We start from the raw sequence: 21,781 nt of genomic DNA, 5'->3' as shown, positions 1-21,781 counted from the left end.
TGTTGGCCAGAATGGTCTCAATCTCCTGACCTTGTGATCCACCCGCCTCGGCCTCCCAAAGTGTTGAGGTTGCAGGCGTGAGCCACTGTGCCCGGCCCATACACACTATTTTCTAGCCTATGCTATTCTGTTCTACTGTATTTATTTGTTCATTCATATTTACACACACACACACACACACACACACACACACACAAATTTTTTTTTTCTTGAGACGGAGTTTTGCTCTTTTTGCCCAGGCTGGAGTGGAGTGGTGTAGTCTCAGCTCACTGCAACCTCTGCCTCCGGGTTCAATTGATTTTCCTGCCTCAGCCTCTTGAATAGCTGAGATTACAGGCACACACCATCACGCCTGGTTAATTTTTGTATTCTTAGTAGAAACAACGTTTCCACATCTTGGCCAGGCTGGTCTCGAACTTCTGACCCGCCTTGGCCTCCCAAAGTGCTGGGATTATAGGCGTGAGCCACCAAACCCGACCTCATTCATATATTTTTAATACTAATCAGGCCAGGTATGGTCCTTGGACCCAGGAGGCAGAGCTTGCCATGAGCTGAGAAGGCACCACTGCATTCTAGCCTGGGTGACAGAGCAAGACTCCATCTCAGGAAAAAAAAAAATACATAAATACTTATATTTTTAATGCTAATCAAGACCCACTAAAAGAATCTCATGACCTTTTTAATATGTTGAAAGCTGCACTTTGAACAACATAGTTCTAGTTCTGATTCAGGATCTAGAAGAATGTGCTTAGAAAAAAAGAAAAGAAAAGAAAACTGAGTTTGGATTCAGATGCCTGAATCCCCTTCTCTCCTCCTGGCTAGATTGTGAGCTCGCTGAGGGCAGGCAGCGTGTCTATTTCTCCTTTATATACTCAGCACCTACCTCCGTGCCTGGTATGTAGGAGATGCGCAGATCAATATTGACTGAACTGAAGAGCTCAACCTCTCTGGGTCTTTGTGCCGTGTTTGTAAAATGGAGGACTGCCCATGTGCACTTGGGGAGCCATTGTGAAAAGAATGAGATCAGGCACTTACAGCAGCAGTCCCAGGGCCCAGCGCCAATAGCTGCACCATTAACCTACATTTCTTTCTGGATTTCGACACCTAGCTCTTTCTTGGATTGACCACTTGACTCCACTGCAGTTCCTTTTTTCTTTTTTTCTTTTCTTTTCTTTTTTTTTGTTGGAGACAGAGTTTTCACTCTTGTTGCCCAGGCTGGAGTGCAGTAGCATGATCTTGGCTCACTGCAACCTCCATCTCCCGGGTTCAGGTGATTCTCCTGCCTCAGCTTCCCGAGTAGCTGGGATTACAGGCACCCGCCACCATGCCTGGCTAATTTTTTGTATTTTTAGTAGAGACGGGGTTTCACCATGTTGACCAGGTTGATCTCGAATTCCTTACCTCAGTTGATCCATCTGCCTCAGCCTCCCAAAGTGTTGGGACGACAGGCGTGAGCCATGGCGCCTGGCCCACTGCAGTGTTTTTAAGTGTAACGAGAGGTTTGAACTCTATTAGCCTCAGATCCCAACCTGCTCAGACGCCTAAGGCTTTCCAAGATGCTGTGGAGCCCAGAGGCAAGTTGCCTTTCAGAGGCAGCAGTTTCTTCTTGAAACTTAGCACACACAGCTCAGGCTCTGGTCAAACATGTGAGAGGTCATAGGGCAGAGTCCTCTTTTTCACCCCCTAGGGGGACTCATTTCTCTATGAAAAAGTGTAACTTGAGCTGTTTATTAGCATTTCATTGCAAAAATGAAAATTACTTCCACATCTAGAAAGATTATAAAATAAGTTTAGGTTGGGTGTGGTGGCTAATGCCTGTAATCCCAGCACTTTGGGAGGCCGAGGCGGGCAGATCACTTGAGGTCAAGAGTACGAGACCAGCCTAGCCAACATGGTGAAACCCCATTGCTATTAAAAATACAAAAAAATTAGCTGGGCATGGTGGCGGGTGCTTGTAATCCCAGCTACTCAGGAGGCTGAGGCAGGAGAATCCCTTGAACTTGGGAGACGGAGGTTGTAGTGAGCCAAGATCACGCCATTGCACTCCAGCTTGAGAGACAAGGTGAGACTCCATCTCAAAATAAATAAATAAATAAATCCATAAAATGTTTAAAGTCAGCATGAAATGTGGAGTGTTTTGTGAATCAAAAGCCTTCATAAGAGCCGTTATTTCAAAACTGTGAACCTAAGTTAAGTCCGATGTAGCAGACAGCCCTGGCTGATGAACTTCTGACTTGGTTATTAACTGGCTGTGACATTGTGGGTGGGACCACCTCCCTGGATCTCATTTTTTCATCTTTGAGAAGGAGTATCCCATTCATCTCCAAAGTTCTGTGACCCTAAAATACGAAGCTCGGAGTCCTTTGTTTCACATTCACTGGCATGTATTAGCCATTGAGGAGATAATATTTCAATGAACACATCTCAGTTGCAGTCTAATCAAATGCAATGCCTCCAGCATTTTCTCTATAATCATTTCTTGCTACTATCAGGTAGAAAGATTAGATCATGCTTTTGCCAACCTTAGAGCCAGTGAAGAGTCAGGTTATCTGTTACTTGTGTAAATAAAAGCTCAAAAACCAGGATTTTGCGTGAATCATCATCATAGTTTGTTCTGCATTGCACCTCGTCTTATCTATACAACGGGAGCTTTTCATTGAATGTTGTCGACTGATCACTCACCTATGGGTAATGTAACAAGTCTGTTTGTTGTTTTCTTCTAGAACAGAATGACTCAGAAGATACTGGAGCTTCGAAGCTTCTAGCAGAATATAAAGTCTTTCGTCTTCAGCTATCTGGATTAAGTTTAAGCAGGTCAGTAGTGAATTCTGTTTGTCTTTGGAAGTTCCCAATGAGCAGGCTGTCCTGAGGTTAGCAGGGAGATTGGGAACATCTCACCTGTGTCGGACTCCTCTAGCTACCTTGGCCTTAAAGCCGACGTTTTCTCAGATGTGAGAAGCGAGGTGCTTGGTGTGGTGAGGTTCCAAGTGCAGCTCTTCACTACCAGCTTGATGATGTGGAAGCTGCTCACCCGCTCCTTCTCTGCATTGCCCCTGCAGAGACTCTATGGAAAAGAAAATTGGATAATAAGTGGTTTAACTGGAAAGGCTAAGCTCCCTCAAAAAAGTTTCAGAAGGGACTCCCTTCCCTCTGTTGATTTCAAAATGGTCACAGCTTTTGTACAATGCAGGGGCTCTTGTGTCATTGCTTGTATAGAGAGAAAATAAGTTTGCTGTAAGAAACCAACTTCTATACTGGGTGAGGTGGCTCATGCTTGTAATCTCAGCACTTTGGGAGGCCGAGGTGGGTAGATCACCTGAGGTCAGGAGTTCAAGACCAGCCTGGTCAACATGGTGAAACCCTGTCTCTACTAAAAATATAAAAATTAGCCGGGCATGATGGTGGGCACCTGTAATCCCAGCTACTCAGGAGGCTGAGACAAGAGAATCGCTTGACCCCGGGAGGTGGAGGTGCCAGTGAACCGAGATAGCGCACTGCAGTCCAGCATGGGCAACAAAGTGAGACTCCGTCTCGATAAAATAAATACATAAAGAAGCCGCCTTCTAACTCACTTACTCTCCGTTGCTCGTCTTTGCCCATTACGTTAACCTTGTTATAGGTCTCCTTTTCCTGGTCTAGTTTCACCATCTTCCACCTAAAATAAAGCTCATGTGCAACCATGTCACTCCCCTGGGAATACTCTGAATGGGTCTCCATGTCCCTGGGGAAAAAATCTGGTGTCCTAGCCGGGGCTCAAACCCCACAGTCCCCCCAGCCCCGTTGCTATTGCCCCCATGTCATCCTCAGACTCATCCTCTGTTGGGTCCCTCTGTGTCTTTGCTCTTGCTGTCCCTTCTGTCTGGCACAGCCACCGGCCCTTCCTTCCCCATCTACAGCTCAGGACTCAGCTTGTGTCAGCCCCTCCAGGCAGCCTTTCTGGGACTCATTGCCCCGGGCCACACGCCTCCCCATACCCACAGTCCCTGAACGTACCTGGTCCCCACACTCACCGTGGCGATGTGACATTTTTGCTTTCTCCTTCCTTTCACTGCACTGGGCACCCTTCTAGGTCAGGGACCTCCTCGTCCTTAGGGCAGTATAGTACAGTGGTCAGGGGCACAGGCCCTGGAGCCTCATGACCCGGGCTCAAACCCTGGCTCTACGACTTACTGACTGTGGGTTCTTGGACTCTATCTCTTCTTAGCTTGCTTTCCTCATCCACAAAATGGAGGTAAGGGGCTCGGTGCGGTGGCTCACACCTGTAATCCCAGCACGTTGGGAGGCCTAGGCAGATGAATCACGAAGTCAGGAGTTCAAGACCAGCCTAGCCATGATGGTAAAACCCTGTCTCTACTAAAAATACAAAAATTAGCTAGGTGCAGTGGTGCACACCTGTAATCCCAGCTACTCAGGAGGCTGAGGCAGGAGAATCACTTGAACCTGGGAGTGGAGGTTGCAGTGAGCTGAGATCATGCCACTTCACTCCAGCCTGGGCGACAGAGTGAGACTGTGTCTCAAACAAACAAACAAACAAACAAAAAAATCCAAAAAACACCTCTTGTTAGAATAGATGTGGTGGCTCCTGCTTATAATCACAGCACTTTGGGAGGCCAAGGCTAGAGGATCATGTGAAGTCAAGAGTTTGAGACCAGTCTGGACAATACAGCAAAACCCCAACTATTCCAAAAACAAAAAACAAGAAACAACCCCCAAACCAAAACTTCTTGTTATTGGTAAAAATACTGATTTTTTTTTTTTTTTTTTTTTTTTTGAGACAGAGTCTCCCTTTGTTGCCCAGGCTGGAGTGTAGTGATGTGATCTTGGCTCCCTGCAACCTCCACCTCCCAGATTCATGTGATTCTCCTGCCTCAGCCTCCTGAGTACCTGGGACTACAGGCACGCACCACCATGCCCGGCTAATTTTTTTGTATTTAGTAGAGATGAGGTTTTACTATATTGGCGAGGATGGTCTAGATCTCCTGACCTCATGATCCACCTGCTTTGGCCTCCCAAAGTCCTGGGATTACAAGCTGAGCCACTGCGCCCGGCCTCATGCCCTAATTTCAAGAGCTCCACTCAGCTGCTTCCTGTACAGCCCTCCACAGAGAAATTCGAGGTGAAACCTCTGTGAACTGAGGCTGCCATGGGAATCTCTCACATCAGGAGAACGCCATTTCTGTGCAGTTTTCCAGCCTGTGCCCATGGTCTTGCATTCTTGAGACTTTGTTGTGGATAAGAAGAAAAATTCTGTGGCCTTGAAACTGTTTCTGGATGGTTCCTCCATCTATTACTCTCTCGTTATATTAGTGGCCGCCCCATTTTCCCATGCCTGCTGAGAGACTGTAGTGCAAACGCTTGATGTTTTATTGCCATGTTATTAGAACCAGCCTCCTAATTTGCCCTGTAAAATTTGAGAGGGTAAACATGTGGGCATATGCTTTTGTGTGTGCCAAACTCACGCTGTGGGTTCGCATGTGGTAAACACACACATTCCTTTTGTTACCTCTTTGAACCCTAAATGAGATTTTGTGGGTGTGCACCTTGGGGTTGAGCCCTTAGTATTAGACACAAACCCCACGGCAGCGTGCCCGGGGTTTCTCCCTCACCTGAGCATCTGAGCCCAGGGAACATAAGCAGGTATGCGCTAGCCTGCTACTTCATCTTTGCACTTTACTCTCCCTCTTGTCCCTTTGCCAAGACATAATTCCACGAAGCCCTGTTTCTTTTTTTTTTTTTGAGACGGAGTTTCACTCTTGTTACCCAGGCTGGAGTGCAATGGCGCGATCTCGGCTCACCGCAACCTCCGCCTCCTGGGTTCAAGCAATTCTCCTGCCTCAGTCTCCTGAGTAGCTGGGACTACAGGCACGCGCCACCATGCCCAGCTAATTTTTTGTAGTTTTAGTAGAGACGGGGTTTCACCATGTTGACCAGGATGGTCTCGATCTCTTGACCTCGTGATCCACCCGCCTCGGCCTCCCAAAGTGCTGGGATTACAGGCTTGAGCCACCGTGCCCGGCCAAGCCCTGTTTCTTATAGCTCCGGCTTTCTTCTCCCTTCCTGCCCTGAGGCGTGCAAACTTGCCTACAGCCCTTACTCCACCACCGCGAAGGCGCTCACAGACTCAGGGCTGTGCAGAGGACATTGAGGCTCCCCTGACAGCACACTGAGCATGGAGAGGTCAAGGGTGGGAGGCATGCTGGGCGCGGTGGCTCACCCCTATTATCCCAGCACTTTGGGAGGTTGAGGTGGGCGGATCACTTGAGCCCAGGAATTAAAGACCAGCCTGAGCAGCATGACAAAACACTGTCTATACAAAAAATACAAAAATTAGCTGGATGTGGTGGTGCATGCCTGTCGTCCTAGCTCCTTGGGAGGTTGAGATGGGAGGATCGCTTGTGCCTGGGGAGGCTGAGGCAGCAGTGAGCCATGGTTACACTCCTGCACTGCAGCCTGGGAGGGTGACAGAGCAAGAACCAGTCTAAAACAAACAAAAACAAACAAAAAAGGATGGGAAGGAGCTGCCTCGAGTAATTCCCTGACGACATTCTCACCTTCATCTTTACACTTTACTCTCCCTCTTGTCCCTTTGCCAAGACATAGTTCCATGAAGCCCTATTTCTTATAGCTCCTATTTCCTTTTGTTGTTGTTGAGACAGGGTCTCGCTCTGTCACCCAGGCTGAAGTGCAGTCACATGATCATGGCTCACTGCAGCCTCAGCCTCCCAAGTGGCTGAGACTACAGGCATGAGGCACCATGCCCAGCTAATTTTTTATTTTTTGTAGAGATGGGATCTTGCTATGTTTCCCAGGCTGGTCTTGAACTCTTGGGCTGAAGCAATCCTCCTGCCTCGGCCTCCCTAAGTATTGGGATTGCCGGCATGGGCCACCGAACCCAGCTCTCCTATCTTTCTTTGTCGTCACCTTTTCTCCCTGGCAGACCTCCAGCCTCAGGTATCCCTCATGTGGATGCTCCTGTTTTTCCAGGGGCCCATGTTGTGATTGTGCTGAGCCAACCACACTATGCCCCTCTCCCCATCACCCAAGGCACAGACAAGTCTATAGGACCATCTGGCAGCAAAGAGCCAAGGCCTGGACCACAGCCAGCCCTGGGCCCATCATTACTTTTTTTTTTTTTTTTAAATAGGGTCTCACTCGGTTGCCCAGACTGTAGTGCAGTGTTGCAATCTTGGCTCACTGCAGCCTCCCACTCCTGGGTACGAGTGATTCTCCTGCCTCAGCCTTCCGAATAGCTGGGACTGTAGGTGCCCACCACCACGCCTGCCTAATTTTCGTATTTTTAGTAGAGACAGGGTTTCGCCATGTTGGCCAGGCTGGTCTCAAACTGCTGACCACAGGTGATCCGCCCACCTTGGCCTCCCAAAGTGCTGGGATCACAGGTGTGCGCCAGCACACCCCGCCCCATCATTACTGTATTCTTACCAGCCGCACTCACTGGTACTAGCAGTTCGTGATTTGCCTGAGTCAATAATGATATTATAACATCAGATTCCATTGATCAAAAAAGGACCTCGTCAGCCTAGCACTCCATGGCAAAAAAAAAAAAAAAAAAAAAAAAAAAAAGTTTAAGTCATTATTGCAGAAAATCTGGAGCCTTGCCAGTAGAATAAGATTTTTAAAGGATGTGCAAAAAATACAGGAAGAGATATGTGAATGACCAGGGGTGAATATGAGAGGAGATTTAGGACAGCAGTCTCCTAAAATGTGCCTCTGCTTGCAGAGATGCAGAAGAGGGTAAAAGAGACTTTTTTTTTGCAAGATGGAGTTTTGCCCTCATTGCCCAGGCTGGAGTGCAATGGTGCAATCTCGGCCCAGCAAAACTTTCGCCTCCAGGGTTCAAGCGATTCTCCTGTCTCAGCCTCTCGAGTAGCTGGGATTACAGGTATGCGCCACTATGCCTGGCTAATTTTGCATTTTTAGTAGAGATGGGATTTCTCCATGTTGGTCAGGCTGGTCTCAAACTCCCAACCTCAGGAGACCCACCTGCCTCAGCCTCCCAAAGCGCTGGGATTACAGGGGTGAGCCACCGCTCCTGGCCAAAAGAGACTTTTAAAGCTGATTTACACAGAGGAAAAGGCGAATGGGTGGTAACGTGTCCCCTGCTGGAGGTGTGACACATGCCTGGGCAGCTGCTGAGGTCGACATCACGCAGAGTTTAAGGAGCAAAGCACCCAGACCCTTCCACCCCTGAGAGTCTGTGAGTCTATGAGGCGGATGCTAATATTCTGTATGAGGCCCACGGGTGTCTAAGGATGTGAGCTGCTAAGATAGTTCTAGAAATGGAAATTATCAGTAATTGTTTCAAAATTACTGACTTTTGGCTGAGTACAGTGGCTTGCGCCTCTAATCCTAGCACTTTGGGAGACTGAAACTGGCAGGTTGCTTGAGCTTAGGAGTTTGAGACCAGCCTGGGCATCGTAGTGAGAACTTGTCTCTACAAAAAATATAAACATTAGCCAGGTGTGGTGGCACGTACCTGTAGTCCCAGCTGCTTGGGAAGCTGAGGCAGGAGGATCGTGTAAGCCCAGGTGGTAGAGACTGCAGTGAGCTGGGGTTGTGCCACTGCACTCAAGCCTAGGCGACAGAGCGAGACCCTGTCTGAAAAAAGAAGGAAGGAGGGGAGGGAGGGAGGGAGAGGGGAGGAAGGAGGGGGGGAGGGAGTGAGGAAGGCAGTCACCTAACCAACACTGTCTGAAAAAAGAAAGGAAGAAAGGAAGAAAGAAAGAGAGAGAAAGAAAAAGAGAAAGAAAAAAAAGAGAGAAAAAGAAAGAAAGAAGAAAGAGAGAGGGAGAGAGAAAGAAAGAAAGAAAGAAAGGAAGGAAGGAAGGAAGGAAGGAAGGAAGGAAGGAAGGAAAGAAAAGAAAAAAAGAAAAGAAAGGAAAAGAAAAGAAAAAAGAAAAGAAAAGAAGAAAGAAAGAAAGACACCCAACCAAACAAATTACTGATTTTATTCCTAGGATATCGTTTATTCTCTGGGAGAATCTGGTTTGTTCAATGTACTCCATCGTTAGCAGATGATAATATTCTGCACTGAAATCACTCCTTTCATCTATAGCTCTCAAAGAATTTTATAAGCATTAATTGGTTCTCACATGTGGCTTTGAACTTATGTTGACTCTTGTCAAATGGATAGTAAACAATTTTGTACCTGGGCAAAGCCAAAATACTGGAGTGGTATCTCGCAGGTGTCCAGAGACCCATCGGAAGAGTCAAAAACCTTGGTCACCTCTGTAGACGTCTCACCTGAGAGGGACCAGATGTCCAGCTGCTTGTGGATGAGAGTCTGATACCGACGTCAAATGAGTTCACAGTTCTTCCTAAGTCTTATTTCTTTTTTTTTTTTCCCCCTTTATTTATTTTATTGCATTTTAGGTTTTGGGGTACATGTGAAGAACATGCAAAATTGTTGCATAGGAACACACGTGGCAGTGTGATTTGCTGCCTTCCTCCCCATCACCTACATCTGGCATTTTTCCCGCTGCTATCCCTCCACAGCTCCCCACCCCCCACCGTCCCTCCCCTATTTCCCCCCAACTGACCCCAGTGTGTAGTGCTCCCCTCCCTGTGTCCATGTGCTCTCATCATTCAACACCCGCCTATGAGTGAGAACATGCGGTGTTTGATCTTCTGCTCCTCTGTCAGTTTACTGAGAATGATGGTTTCCAGGTTCATCCATGTCCCCACAAAGGACCCAAATTCAGATCTTCTGATGTTAAAGTATCAAATAGGATGCGACATTTGGGAGAAATTTTCAGACTTCTAATCACGTGTGGATTTGACAATTAAGTATCCCTTCTGACTTTATAAAATTAGAGCTCTCTTACATACTTTTTTTTTTTTAAGACGGAGTCTCACTCTGTCACCCAGACTGGAGTACAGTGGCACGATCTTGGCTCAGTGCAACCTCCGCAACCCAGGTTCAAGCAATTCTCTGCCTCAGCCTCCTGAGTAGTAGCTGGGATTACAGGCACACACCACCACACCTGGCTAATTTTTGTATTTTTAGTAGAGACAGGGTTTCACCATGTTGGCCAGGCTGGTCTTGAACTCCTGACCTCGTAATCCACCCGCCTTGGCCTCCCAAAGTGCTGGAATCACAGGTGTGAGCCACTGCGCCCAGCCCAAGCACCCTTGTATTTTCTACTACACACAAACTCACAGACCAAACCTGAGCCCTGTGGAAGGTTCTGGGACAGGACTGGGTACTTGATGGCCTCACCATCTCCCACGCCGTGTCACTGCCCTAGCTGCAGTTACCACTTACTACTGTTAAAGTAGCACTGTGGAATTCCTCTGGGGTCCCAGATGAAAGGAAAAACTTCACATTACACCCTCCCACCCCTGCAGTTCTGACTTTGACCCTGACATTTTAATAGTTGAAAACTAAACACGACCCACTGCCTTCATTTCCTCTCCACCCGTTCCCTTCTTAACCCCCTGCAGTCCGGCCTCCACACTCTCCTCTCTGCTGAAGCCCTTTCTAAGAAGCCTTCAGTGACTTTCTTGTGAAATTCCAAGAGTCATTTCTCAGGGTCATTCCATCTGAGCTCCCTCATCCTGCTGTCCATCCTGTCCCCTTAAAGGTCTCCCTTCCCTTGACCTCTGGGATACTGAATTTCCCATTTTCCTTTCCCCTCTTCTGACACTTTCCTTTCAGGTTTGGAGGGCCTTCTACAGGGACCATTGGTCCTGGGGTCTCCAGCCCATCTTGTGGGATCAACTCCCACCAGCCTTATCTCTGACAGGGGTAGAGAGATCTCTCCTGATTCCCCAGATGAAGCACCCGAGAGATGGTGTACACACCATTCTTCCTTCCAATTCCTGCACCTCCCCTCCCCACGGAGTTCCTTTTTCCTCTTGTAGCTCCCAACCCTTCACCGGCCAGCACTGTTAGCTCAGGCCCCTGCATGGGGAGTATTTTCCCCCAAACTCTTCTGTTCATGCACATTAACCTAATATATTTGCATCTGCTCCCCCCATTTTTAAAGTTTGTTTATTTGAGATATAATCCACTCTCCCAATTTTTGATTGTTTACATATCATATGGTTTTTTTTTTTTTTTTTTTTTTTTTTTTTTTGAGACAGAGTCAAGCTCTGTCACCCAGGCTGGAGTGCAATGGCATGATCTCAGCTCACTGCAACCTCCGCCTCCTGGGTTCAAGCAATTCTCCAGTCTCAGCCTCCTGAGTAGCTGGGACTATAGGCAGACACCACCATGCCCAGCTAATTTGTTTGTTTGTTTGTATTTTTAGTAGAGATGGGGTTTTACCATGTTGGCCAGGCTGGTCTTGAACTCCTGACCTCAAGTGATCAGCCCGCCTTGGCCTCCCAAAGTGCTGGTATTACAGGAGTGAGCCACTGCACCTGGCCAAAATCAAAATTCTGGTATCTTACTCCCATATCCCAGTGGTGATCTTGAGCAGAGCTGGGAAGACCCACCCATCACTGAGCCCAGGTACCCAGAGGTCAGCAGCATCCCGAAGGCCGCGTCCACTGCCAGGCTGGCACTTCTCCTTCCTACAGAGCACAGCCTCTGTGCTCATCCTCGTAAAACATTGGCTTCTTTTCCTCCCTTCTTCTGAGACCTCTGGTATCTGGGCTTTCCAGTAGAGAACAGGCACTCCCAGGTGACCTTCAGGGAGCTCCACATCCCATCATGACTTCTGTTCCCGACTTTGCTCCCTTCAGTGCCTCTCATAGCTCTCAACCCTTCACCAGCCAGCATTGTTAGTATATAACACTTTCCCTTCTATATAACACTCCCTCCTCTCCAGGTTCTGGGCCTTTGCCTGGCTCAGGGTAAGCCTAGCTCACCTCTGTCCCACCTTCCCTGTTCGCACCATCACGTTGCTCTCTCCTTCCTCACGGCTCTGTCCAATCTTTTGGCACATGGCCACCCACTGTTACTTGACACTCTCACTCACACCATCTAATCGCCTCACTGGATTCCGAGCTCCAAGAGCACACGGTCCAGGTTCCTTCTGCACAGACTTTGAACCTGTCCTCTGTACCTGCAGCGCTCCTCAGTCCCCCTCTCAGGACGGTGTCATTATCAGAGCAGTCTGATTACTTTTGATGGTTGTGTTTGGACAGAGACGGCTGTGGGGGCCACAGGAGCTCTGATGGTCTGATGTGCTGGTCACACATGTACACGTGGACTTCACACGTTTGTGGCAGGCAGCTTAACACTGCTAAATTCTTAAACCTACTCAAGTTCATCTTCTTGCAAATACTGTTTTCCAGAGGTTGGTAATATAGTCTCCTTAAGATTTAATAGAAGACAAGTTGGCTGCTTATTGAAAAGTATGCTTTTGACTGCCAACTCGGATTATTTTAAATTAATGTTAATGCATGCAAGATTTACTCGCAAAGCATCTATCTCTTTAGTGCCCGATGGGGCTCAGGGCATGTGTGTAAATCATTCAGATGACAATTTCCTGGATTGAGTGCTTGGCATTTACCTACCACAAATCAATGCACTTATCCACAGATGGCAGCATGGGGACACTGAGGATGATTCGAGATGTTGGACACTCAGGAGCAGAATGATTCTGGAACACTCGAGAGGCAGCAAGCCTGCAGCTTCTTCCAAATCTTGAATTCTCCTTTAAAACTCTCCAGCAAATGCTGACCTGGGGATTTGAAAACAGCACACTAAAATGGAGATTTCAACTCACTTCCTGGACTTTAAACTTTATGGCTCTGTGGCTGGAATGCAGCCATCCAGTTCTCAAAGGTGCTTCCAGGGGGACCATATTGTTACTGGGGTGAATAACCTTTGAGACCCCTTCACGGAAACACACTCTTGTCTGTGAAATGAATGGTTGCAGATTGCAAATGAATTTCTCGGTCTACTTTAGGAGGGGATTGGCCAAGAAATTGAGTTGTTTAATTTTTTTTTTTTTTTTTTTTTTTTTGACATGCAGTTTTGCTCTTGTTGCCCAGGCTGGAGTGCAATGGTGCAATCTCGGCTCACTGCAACCTCTGCCTCCCAGGTTCAAGCGATTCTCCTGCGTCAGCCTCCCGAGTAGCTGGGATTACAGGCATTAGCCACCACGCCTGGCCAATTTTTGTATCTTTAGTACAGATGGGGTTTTATCATGTTTGTCAGGCTGGTCTCAAACTCCTGACCTCGGACGATTTGCTTGCCTCGGCCTCCCAAAGTGCTAGGATTACAGGTGAGCTACTGCCCCCAGCCTGAGTTGTTTAATAGTTAAACTACATTTTTTTTCTTGTGGTAAACTTGGCAGACTTGGTGAATATTATCATTGTGTTCAGAGTCCAAAAGTCATTCCATAGTATATATTTCAAGGATAATGATGGCTCAATGTCCTGAACCAAGATTCTCTTGGTGGCTGGGGCCAATACCTGATACTGTGGGTGGCAGGTCACACACTCTGCAGGTTCCCATTGGGTCAGGTGATGCTTTTCAGATTAATGGTAAGTGCGGCTATTATAGTGAGGGTTCATTTTTGAAGTTTCTCTTTGTTTCTTTATGCTTTTATGTATTTATGTATTTATTCATTGAGACAGAGTTTCACTCTTGTTGCCCAGGCTAGAGTGCAATGGTGAGATCTCAGCTCATTGCAACCTCTGCTTCCTGGGTTCAAGAGATTCCCCTACCTCAGTCTCCTGAGTAGCTGGGATTGCAGGCGTGCGCCACCATGGACGGCTAATTTTTTTTGTATTTTTAGTAGAGACAGGATTTCTCCATGTTGGTCAGGCTGGTCCCGAACTCCCAACCTCAGGGATCCGCCTGCCTTGGCTTCCCAAAGTGCTGAGATTACAGGCTTGAGCCACCGCACCTGGCCTCTTTATGCTTTTTAAAATAACTTTCCTGCATCTCTTACATTGATAGTGAAGGGCCAACTTTGAGACAGTGACACACGAGAGAAGGCCACAGTTATCCACAGAAAGCTTTGCTAGCTAGATATTTCTTTGAGATTGCTGATCCTGTTATTCTCACAAAAGGCCCACAGAAAAAGGAAGAAAGAAGGAAAGAAAAGAAAGGAGGGAGGGAAGGGAATAAGGGAGAGAAAGAAAAAGAGAGAGAGAGGGAGGGAGGAAGAAAGAAAGAAAAAGGAGAAATGAAGGAAAGAAAAGTCAGTTTCCCAGAAAATCCCATCTGGTTTTCTAGCTGCCTCTCTGGGCAAGGCTGAGCTCTGCACGGCTTTCCCTTCCAGTCTCCACCTTCCACTGTGGCCACTGGCAAGGGCTGTTGGGACCCTCTACAGAGGGCACATGGGGAAAGGGGGTGCAAGTGCTGGCCTTCTTATTTCTCCTGGACTTTTGCTAAGGCCTGCATGGGGAATACCCCTGTTGATTGCCAAGCTAAGCATTTTCATAGGCTGAGTCACATAGACAGAGCTTTGTGAATACAAAACAGGGAAATAAAGGAACAAAACACCAATCCTGAAGGGCAATGACACTATCAAGTGCCGTTGAATGAACTCAGGATCTAACTGAACCGCGCCTTTCTGTGGTTCTGTTTTGCATAAGCATAATGCGAACTTCTAATGAGTTGGTTAATATTCCTTCCTCACTGTTTCTTTAAACCCTGCTTTGAAGCATAGCGGTGTCAACCAGTAAGAAGTTTAGAAAGCCTGTGCTTTGTTACTGGAGTTTAATTAAAATACACTGAGCCTTGAAGAAACTTGTGGCTTAGAGTAATGGAAAATTGGGAATTCAGATGTATAGACTGATCCTGGGAAGAAAGGCCAAATTTCCTCTAAAGCATCAGATTTCTCGTCTTCCATTTCTGTGTAGACTTGTAGTTGACTCAGTTTTTTTTTTTTTTTTTTTTTTTTTTTGGGATGAGTTTCGCTCTTGTTACTCAGGCTGGAGTGCAATGGCGCGATCTCGGCTCACCGCAACCTCCGCCTCCTGGGTTCAGGCAATTCTCCTGCCTCAGCCTCCCGAGTAGCTGGGATTACAGGCACGTGCCACCATGCCCAGCTAATTTTTTATATTTTTTTAGTAGAGACGGTGTTTCACTGTGTTGACCAGGATGGTCTCGATCTCTTGACCTCGTGATCCACCCGCCTCGGCCTCCCAAAGTGCTCGGATTACAGGCTTGAGCCACTGCGCCCTGCCGACTCATTCTTAAACATACATGTGATCACTTTTCCAATAAAGGATTGATCAATGTTATAATGGCCAAGAATTTGTGCGGGAACACAGTTCATGGTCTGAAAAAAAGAATTTGACATTTCCCTGCACAGAAGCATTTTCCAAATGTTCATACTATTTCATTTTTTAATTGAATTCATTTATAAACGCATTTATCCTACACCAGTTATGTGCAAAGCAAGTGTGGGTGCTAGGGATACAGTTGTGAGCAAAACTAGACCAACCTCTCCCCTTTTCCTCAAGGAATTTCTTTTCTTTTTCTTTTTTTTTGAGACAAATCTTGCTCTGTCACCCAGGCTGGAGTGCAGTGACCTGATTTCCGCTCACTGCAACCTCCGCTGCCCGGGTTCCAGCAATTCTCCCCTCTCAGCCTCCTCAGTAGCTGGGTTACAGGCTCACATCACTACACCCCACGAATTTTTGTATTTTTAGTAGAAATGGGGGTTTTGGCATGTTGGTGTGGAACTCCTGATCTCAAGTGATCTGTCCGCCTTGACCTCCAAAAGTGCTGAAATTATAGGTGTGAGCCACTGCGCCCAGCCTCTGCAGTTAAGAGTATGGCATTTAGCCGGGCGCGGTGGCTCAAGCCTGTAATCCCAGCACTTTGGGAGGCCGAGGCGGGTGGATCACGAGGTCAAGAGATCGAGACCATCCTGGTCAACATGGTGAAACCCCGTCTCTACTAAAAATACAAAAAATTAGCTGGGCATGGTGGTGCGTGCCTGTAATCCCAGCTACTCAGGAGGCTGAGGCAGGAGAATTGCGTGAACCCAGGAGACGGAGGTTGCGGTGAGCCGAGATCGCGCCATTGCACTCCAGCCTGGGTAACAAGAGCGAAACTCCGTCTCAAAAAAAAAAAAAAAAAAAAAAAAAAGAGTATGGCATTTAGCTTGCTCTTGAGAAATGAACTTGACTTTAACAAAGCATGAAACAGTTAAGAAAAATAAATGATTTGAATACAGCACTTGTCACCAGCATGCCATTACTGATAATGGTGTATCTATTATTCTAATGGCAATGCTACAGAGGTATTCTTCAAAGCATGATACACACATGATACTCGCAGGTGTCAGACTTCACCTTGGCAGCTCCGCCTGTCTGTCCGTGGTGCTTTCCACTCCTGTTCCCGGAGGGTGGGTCTGGGTGGAGCAGAGATGCTTTAAGACCCTGTTTCTCAGAGTTCAGTTTCTGCATCCAAATCACCTGGATGTGCTTGTCAAAATTCAGATTCTTTACCCTTGTTTCAGACCCAGAGAATTAGAATCTCAGGAAGTGGGGCCAGAAATAAGCATTTTTTTGGTTGTTTGAGACAAAGTCTCACTCTGACACCCAGGCTGGAGCGCAGTGGCACAATCTGGGCTCACTGCAACCTCTGCCTCCCCAGTTTAAGCAATTCTCTCACCTCAGCATCCTGAGTAGCTGGGATTACACACTCCCCAACACCACACCTGGCCAGAAATATGCATTTTTTTTTTTTTGAGACGGAGTTTCCCTCTTGTTACCCAGGCTGGAGTGCAATGGCGCAATCTTGGCTCACCGCAACCTCCGCGTCCTGGGTTCAGGCAATTCTCCTGCCTCAGCCTCCTGAGTAGCCGGGATTACAGGCACACGCCACCATGCCCAGCTGATATTTTTTGTATTTTTAGTAGAGACGGGGTTTCACCATGTTGACCAGGATGGTCTCGATCTCTTGACCTCGTGATCCACCCGCCTTGGCCTCCCAAAGTACTGGGATTACAGGCGTGAGCCACCGCACCCGGCCGAAATATGCATTTTTAATGAACATTCCAGCCATGCACTGTGGCTTATGCCTGTAATACCAGCACTTTGGGAGGCCGAGGCAGACGGGTCACTTGCGGTCAGGAGTTTGAGATCAGCCTGGCCAACATGCTGAAACCCCGTCTCTACTAAAAATGCAAAAATTAGCCGGGCATGGCAGATACCTGTTATCCTATGTTATCCTAGCTACTTGGGAGGCTGAGGCAGGATAATCGCTTGAGCCCAGGGGACAGAGGTTGCAGTGAGCCGAGATTGCACCACTGCTCTACAGGTGTGTGCCACCTTGCCCAGCTAATTTTTTGTATTTTTAGTAGAGATGAGGTTTCCCCATATTGGCCAGGCTGGTCTCGAACTTCTGACCTCAAGTGATCTGCCCACCTCAGCCTCCCAAGGTGCTGAGATTAACAGGTGTGAGCCACCGCGCCCGGCCTAATTTTGTATTTTTAGTAGAGACAGGATTTCTCCATGTTGGTCATGCTGGTCTCCAACTCCTGACCTCAGGTGATCTGCCTGCCTCATCATCCCAAAGTGCTGGCCTGGCCTTTATGTTTTAAAAATGTTGTCTACATCATCCTTTCAGAAGGAGGAGACTAAAAAATGCTGTGAATGAACTGTTTGGAGTAAACGTAGATTTTAGTAGAGGGAAAACCACATGAGGTCAAGGTGTTTGTACATTTCCACATTCTCAACACTCAGCCTTATGCTGGAATATACTGCATACTCCTAAGTGTTGAATGAATGAATCAATAAATAAACAAATGGGCCCGGTGTGGTGGCTCACGCCTATAATTCCAGCACTTTGGGAGGCCGAGGAGGGCAGATCACCTGAGGTCAGGAGTTCAAGATCAGCCTGGCCAACTCTGTCTCTACCAAAAATACAAAAATTAGATGGGTGTGGTGGTGTGTGCCTGCAGTCCTAGCTACTTGGGAGGCTGAGGTGGGAGAATCGCTTGAACCCAGGAGATGGAGGTTGCAGTGAGCCGAGATCGTGCCAGTGCACTCCCCACCGGCGACAGAGTGAGAAGTCCGTCTCAAAATAAATAAATACACAAAAATAAATAAGTAAACAAATGCCTTAAAGATGATGGACTCAATCACTATGTAACAGAAGGAAGAAGAGCATTATTCAACAGAAGGAAGAAGATAAGAAAAAATAATTAAAACTAGAGCCTGAAGACATAATTTACCTCAGACGTGTCTGTTTCGCTACTCTTATTTCTTCTTTCCGTCTGCCTCTAAACTGGTGTGCAATGTTTGTGTAGTATTTGGAAGGGTGGCACAGACAAGAAAGAATAAAAGTACTGGCCAGCATGGCAGGTGCCTGCTTAATGTGTCTATGTCAATAAAGTTAGGTGGTACAAGTTGCATGATTTTTTTAAGCTGAAAAAGTACTCACAGTTTATTGAGTCCAACCCTTCACTTTGCAGATGAGGAAAGCAGAGATTAGAGCAATCCAATGACCTGAGGAAGGTCCTTGGAACAGCCGGCTGAACATTGAACAGGTATATCATATCATTGTTTATTGCCTTTTAGGGGCAGCGACTGTGATGCTAAGTAAAATTAATGATAGACCTGCCTGACATCAGCCTCGCAGCCCCAAACATTAGATTGAGTTTACTTGGTTTGACAAACTGATGGATTGCCTTTGCACTGATTTTGATAAAAACTCTCTAAAAGTAATGTTCTTAAACTTTATTTTGTACAATGATGACAGTGGGGAATGCTTGTTTCTTGTTTGTTTGAAACAAAGTCTTGCTCTGTCACCCAGGCTGGAGTGCAGTGGCGCAGTCTCAGCTCACTACAACGTCTGCCTCCTAGGTTCAAGCGATTCTCCTGCCTCAGCCTCCCCAGTAGCTGGGATTACAGGCATAAGCCACCACACCCAGCAGATTTTTGTAATTTTAGTAGAGATGGGGTTTTGCCATGTTGGCCAGGCTGATCTCGAACTCCTGACCTCAGGTGATCCACCTGCCTCAGCCTCCCAAAGTGCTGGGATTAGAGGCGTGAGCCATCACACCTGGCCGTTTCTCTTCCTTATGTCTAAAAGGATCTGTCTGGTCTTCTACATGCATTTCTCCATCACTAGAACCTTCCACGTGGTCATCACTGAGTTAGAACAACACGCAACAAAACTGGTTTTTATTTCATTATTTGCACAGAGTAACACCCAAAGAATTTGCAGTGCAAGTTTAACAGTGAGCTAAACCACACGTGCGACTCTACTAGCAGGAGGGAATGTCTCCTGTGCAAAGGGGCGGCTTGCAACATTTTTCCCAGATGGTCAGCAGAAACGTGAACTAATAATTACTTCATAAGACAAACTGTTGTGTCCGTGAGGAGGGAGGAAATAGCGCTGCTAGAACGCGATGGAGTGTGCAGCCCCCTCTCTGGCTGTGGAGACACCGTACGAGCTACACAAGAGTCTGCTTATGGTGCGCTGTGGCTTGCTTTATTGCGTTTATTTCCTGTTTCTGATCTCAGGCCTTTCAGAAAATTTCCTGTGAAATGGAAATCCTGACTGCTTTTTTTCTGGTGCATTCTTTACATGGTACATGACTAATTTCATATAATTAAGGAAGCTTTTCACAAACAGACTAACTAGACGGCTGAGAAAGTATAAAAACCTATGTGTGGGAGATATATTGGTATTTAGGGCACAGTTGCATTTAATTTTTATAAATGGTTCCAACTTCTACAGAGAAATTTGGGAACTCCAGGACATAGCAGGATATTTTTTTAATAGGCCATTTTAAGGACTTTATTTATTTTTAATTTGCAGTGCAATTTTTGAAAGCCCATATGGGCCAGTTTATTTTAAAATTGAAAAATCACCTCCTTCAAAACCCCCGTGAGCTCTCAGAGTTTTATATATATACATATATAGTAAATTACATATAAAGCCTACTTGTAATTTTGGAAAATTTGAAGAATTTGATACTTAAACATTAATGATGTTAACATTTTTTAAAAGGGTACTTGTTATAGGCCTGGGGAATCTAGTAAATGCCTTACGTGTATTACCTTATTTTTTTTATTGTTATTGTTTTTTGTGTGTGTGTTGGAGACAGAGTCTTGCTCTCCCACTCATCTGTCACCCAGACTGGAGTGCAATGGTGTGATCACAGCTCACTGCAGCCTTAATCTCCCTGGGCTCAGGTGATCCTCCCACCTCAGTCTCCCCAGTAGCTATGACTACAGGCATGTGCCACCACGCCTGGATAATTATTATTTTTTTCTTTTTCTTTTTTCCCTTAAGACAGAGTTTTGCTCTTGTTGCCCAGGCTGGAGTGCAATGGTGCAGTCTTGGCTCACTTCAACCTCTGCCTCCTGGGTTCAAGTGATTCTCCTGCGTCAACCTCCCGAGGAGCACTGATTACAGGTATGCACCACCACATCCGGCTAAGTTTGTATTTTTAGTAGAGATGGGGTTTCTCCATGTTGGTCAGGCTAGTCCTGAACTCCTGACCTCAGGTGATCCACCCAACTTGGCCTCCCAAAGTGCTGGGATTACAGGTGTGAGCCACCACGCCTGGCCTTATTTTTTAATTTTTCATACAGCTGGGCACAGTGGCTCATACCTGTAATCCAAACACTTTGGGAGGCCGAGGTGGATAGATCACTTGAGGTCAGGAGTTCGAGACCAGCCTGGCCAACATGGTGAAACCCCATCTCTACCAAAAATATAAAAAACTAGCTGGGTGTGGTGGCACACACTTGTAATCCCAACTACTTGGGAGGCTGAGGGAGGAGAATCGCTTGAACCCAGGAGGCAGAGATTGCAGTAAGCCGAGATCATGCTACTGCACTCCAGCCTGGGCGACAGAGTGAGGACTCCATCTCAAAATAAATAAATAAGTGAAGAAAAAACCATAAATAAATAAATTTTGTATACAGACTGAGTCTCACTATGTTGCCCAGGCTGATCTTGAACTCATAGGCTCAAGCAATTCACCCACCTTGGCCTCCCAAAGTGCTGGGATTATAGTGTGAGCCACTGCGCCAGACCCATACCTCTTCACAACAATCCCATGAGGTAGCTACTCTCCCCACAAGGTCGCTACTCTCCCCACTTTACACATGAGGAAGCTGTGTCCACCAGAATGCTAATAGTTATCCAAAATCAAACAGCTAGAAAGTAATGGAAGCAAGATTCTCATCTGTTCTTTGTGACCCAGAGCTCATAATCTCACTGAGCTTGTGCTGTGTGGCCTCACTGTAAATTATAAAAACAGCCACCTTAATTAATGATGGACTACGTACCTGAGGGCAGGTTTCACATAATAGGGTCCATGTATTTATTTTGATTAGCCCTTACATAGACCCTTATCCAAACGCTCTGGAATTTCCTTAGCAGGACATGTGCAGAGAAGCTAAAGGCAGGCTGTTTGCTTGTCCTGTTATTATCTGGAATTCTCTGCTCCTCATGTTGGTCCCTAGTGTCTAATTTCCTTGTCACTGACTTCCCACCATCATTGAATCAACAGCCATATTTATCCCTTTCATTTAAATAATGGCTATACATTTTTGGAGTAATCAGAAAACATTTTCTTCATGTTTTTTTGGAGTAAACAGAAAACATGAAGTAAGAAAACATAAAGAAGGTATTATTGGCCGGGCGCGGTGGCTCGCGCCTGTAATCCCAGCACTTTGGGAGGCCGAGGCGGGTGGATCACGAGGTCAAGAGATCGAGACCATCCTGGTCAACATGGTGAAACCCCGTCTCTACTAAAAATACAAAAAATTAGCTGGGCATGGTGGCGCGTGCCTGTAATCCCAGCGACTCAGGAGGCTGAGGCAGGAGAATTGCCTGAACCCAGGAGGCGGAGGTTGCGGTGAGCCGAGATCGCGCCATTGC

General features: G+C 46.7%; 1 protein-coding gene across 3 annotated transcripts in view; it reads left to right on the top strand.

The window, feature by feature from the left end:
* SCAF8 (SR-related CTD associated factor 8) overlaps nt 1-21,781 on the top strand; it is a 250,670-nt gene that overhangs the window by 217,698 nt on the left and 11,191 nt on the right. Inside the window, exons 23-24 of one of the 3 annotated variants that reach the window (XR_004262850.1) lie at nt 2,724-2,814; nt 18,354-18,428. The gene's annotated coding sequence lies outside the window, so the exon portion shown is untranslated. Of the gene's footprint in view, nt 1-2,723; nt 2,815-18,353; nt 18,575-21,781 lie in introns of those variants that run through there. The other 2 variants (XR_004262851.1, XR_004262852.1) reach the window with 2 other exon arrangements.

Source organism: Sapajus apella, unplaced genomic scaffold (genome assembly GCF_009761245.1).
Source record: "Sapajus apella isolate SASKATOON/1434 unplaced genomic scaffold, GSC_monkey_1.0 scaffold105, whole genome shotgun sequence".
NCBI lineage: Eukaryota > Metazoa > Chordata > Mammalia > Primates > Cebidae > Sapajus > Sapajus apella.
Note: the sequence above shows the minus strand (reverse complement) of the source record. Positions and strands in the feature narration are given on the sequence as shown.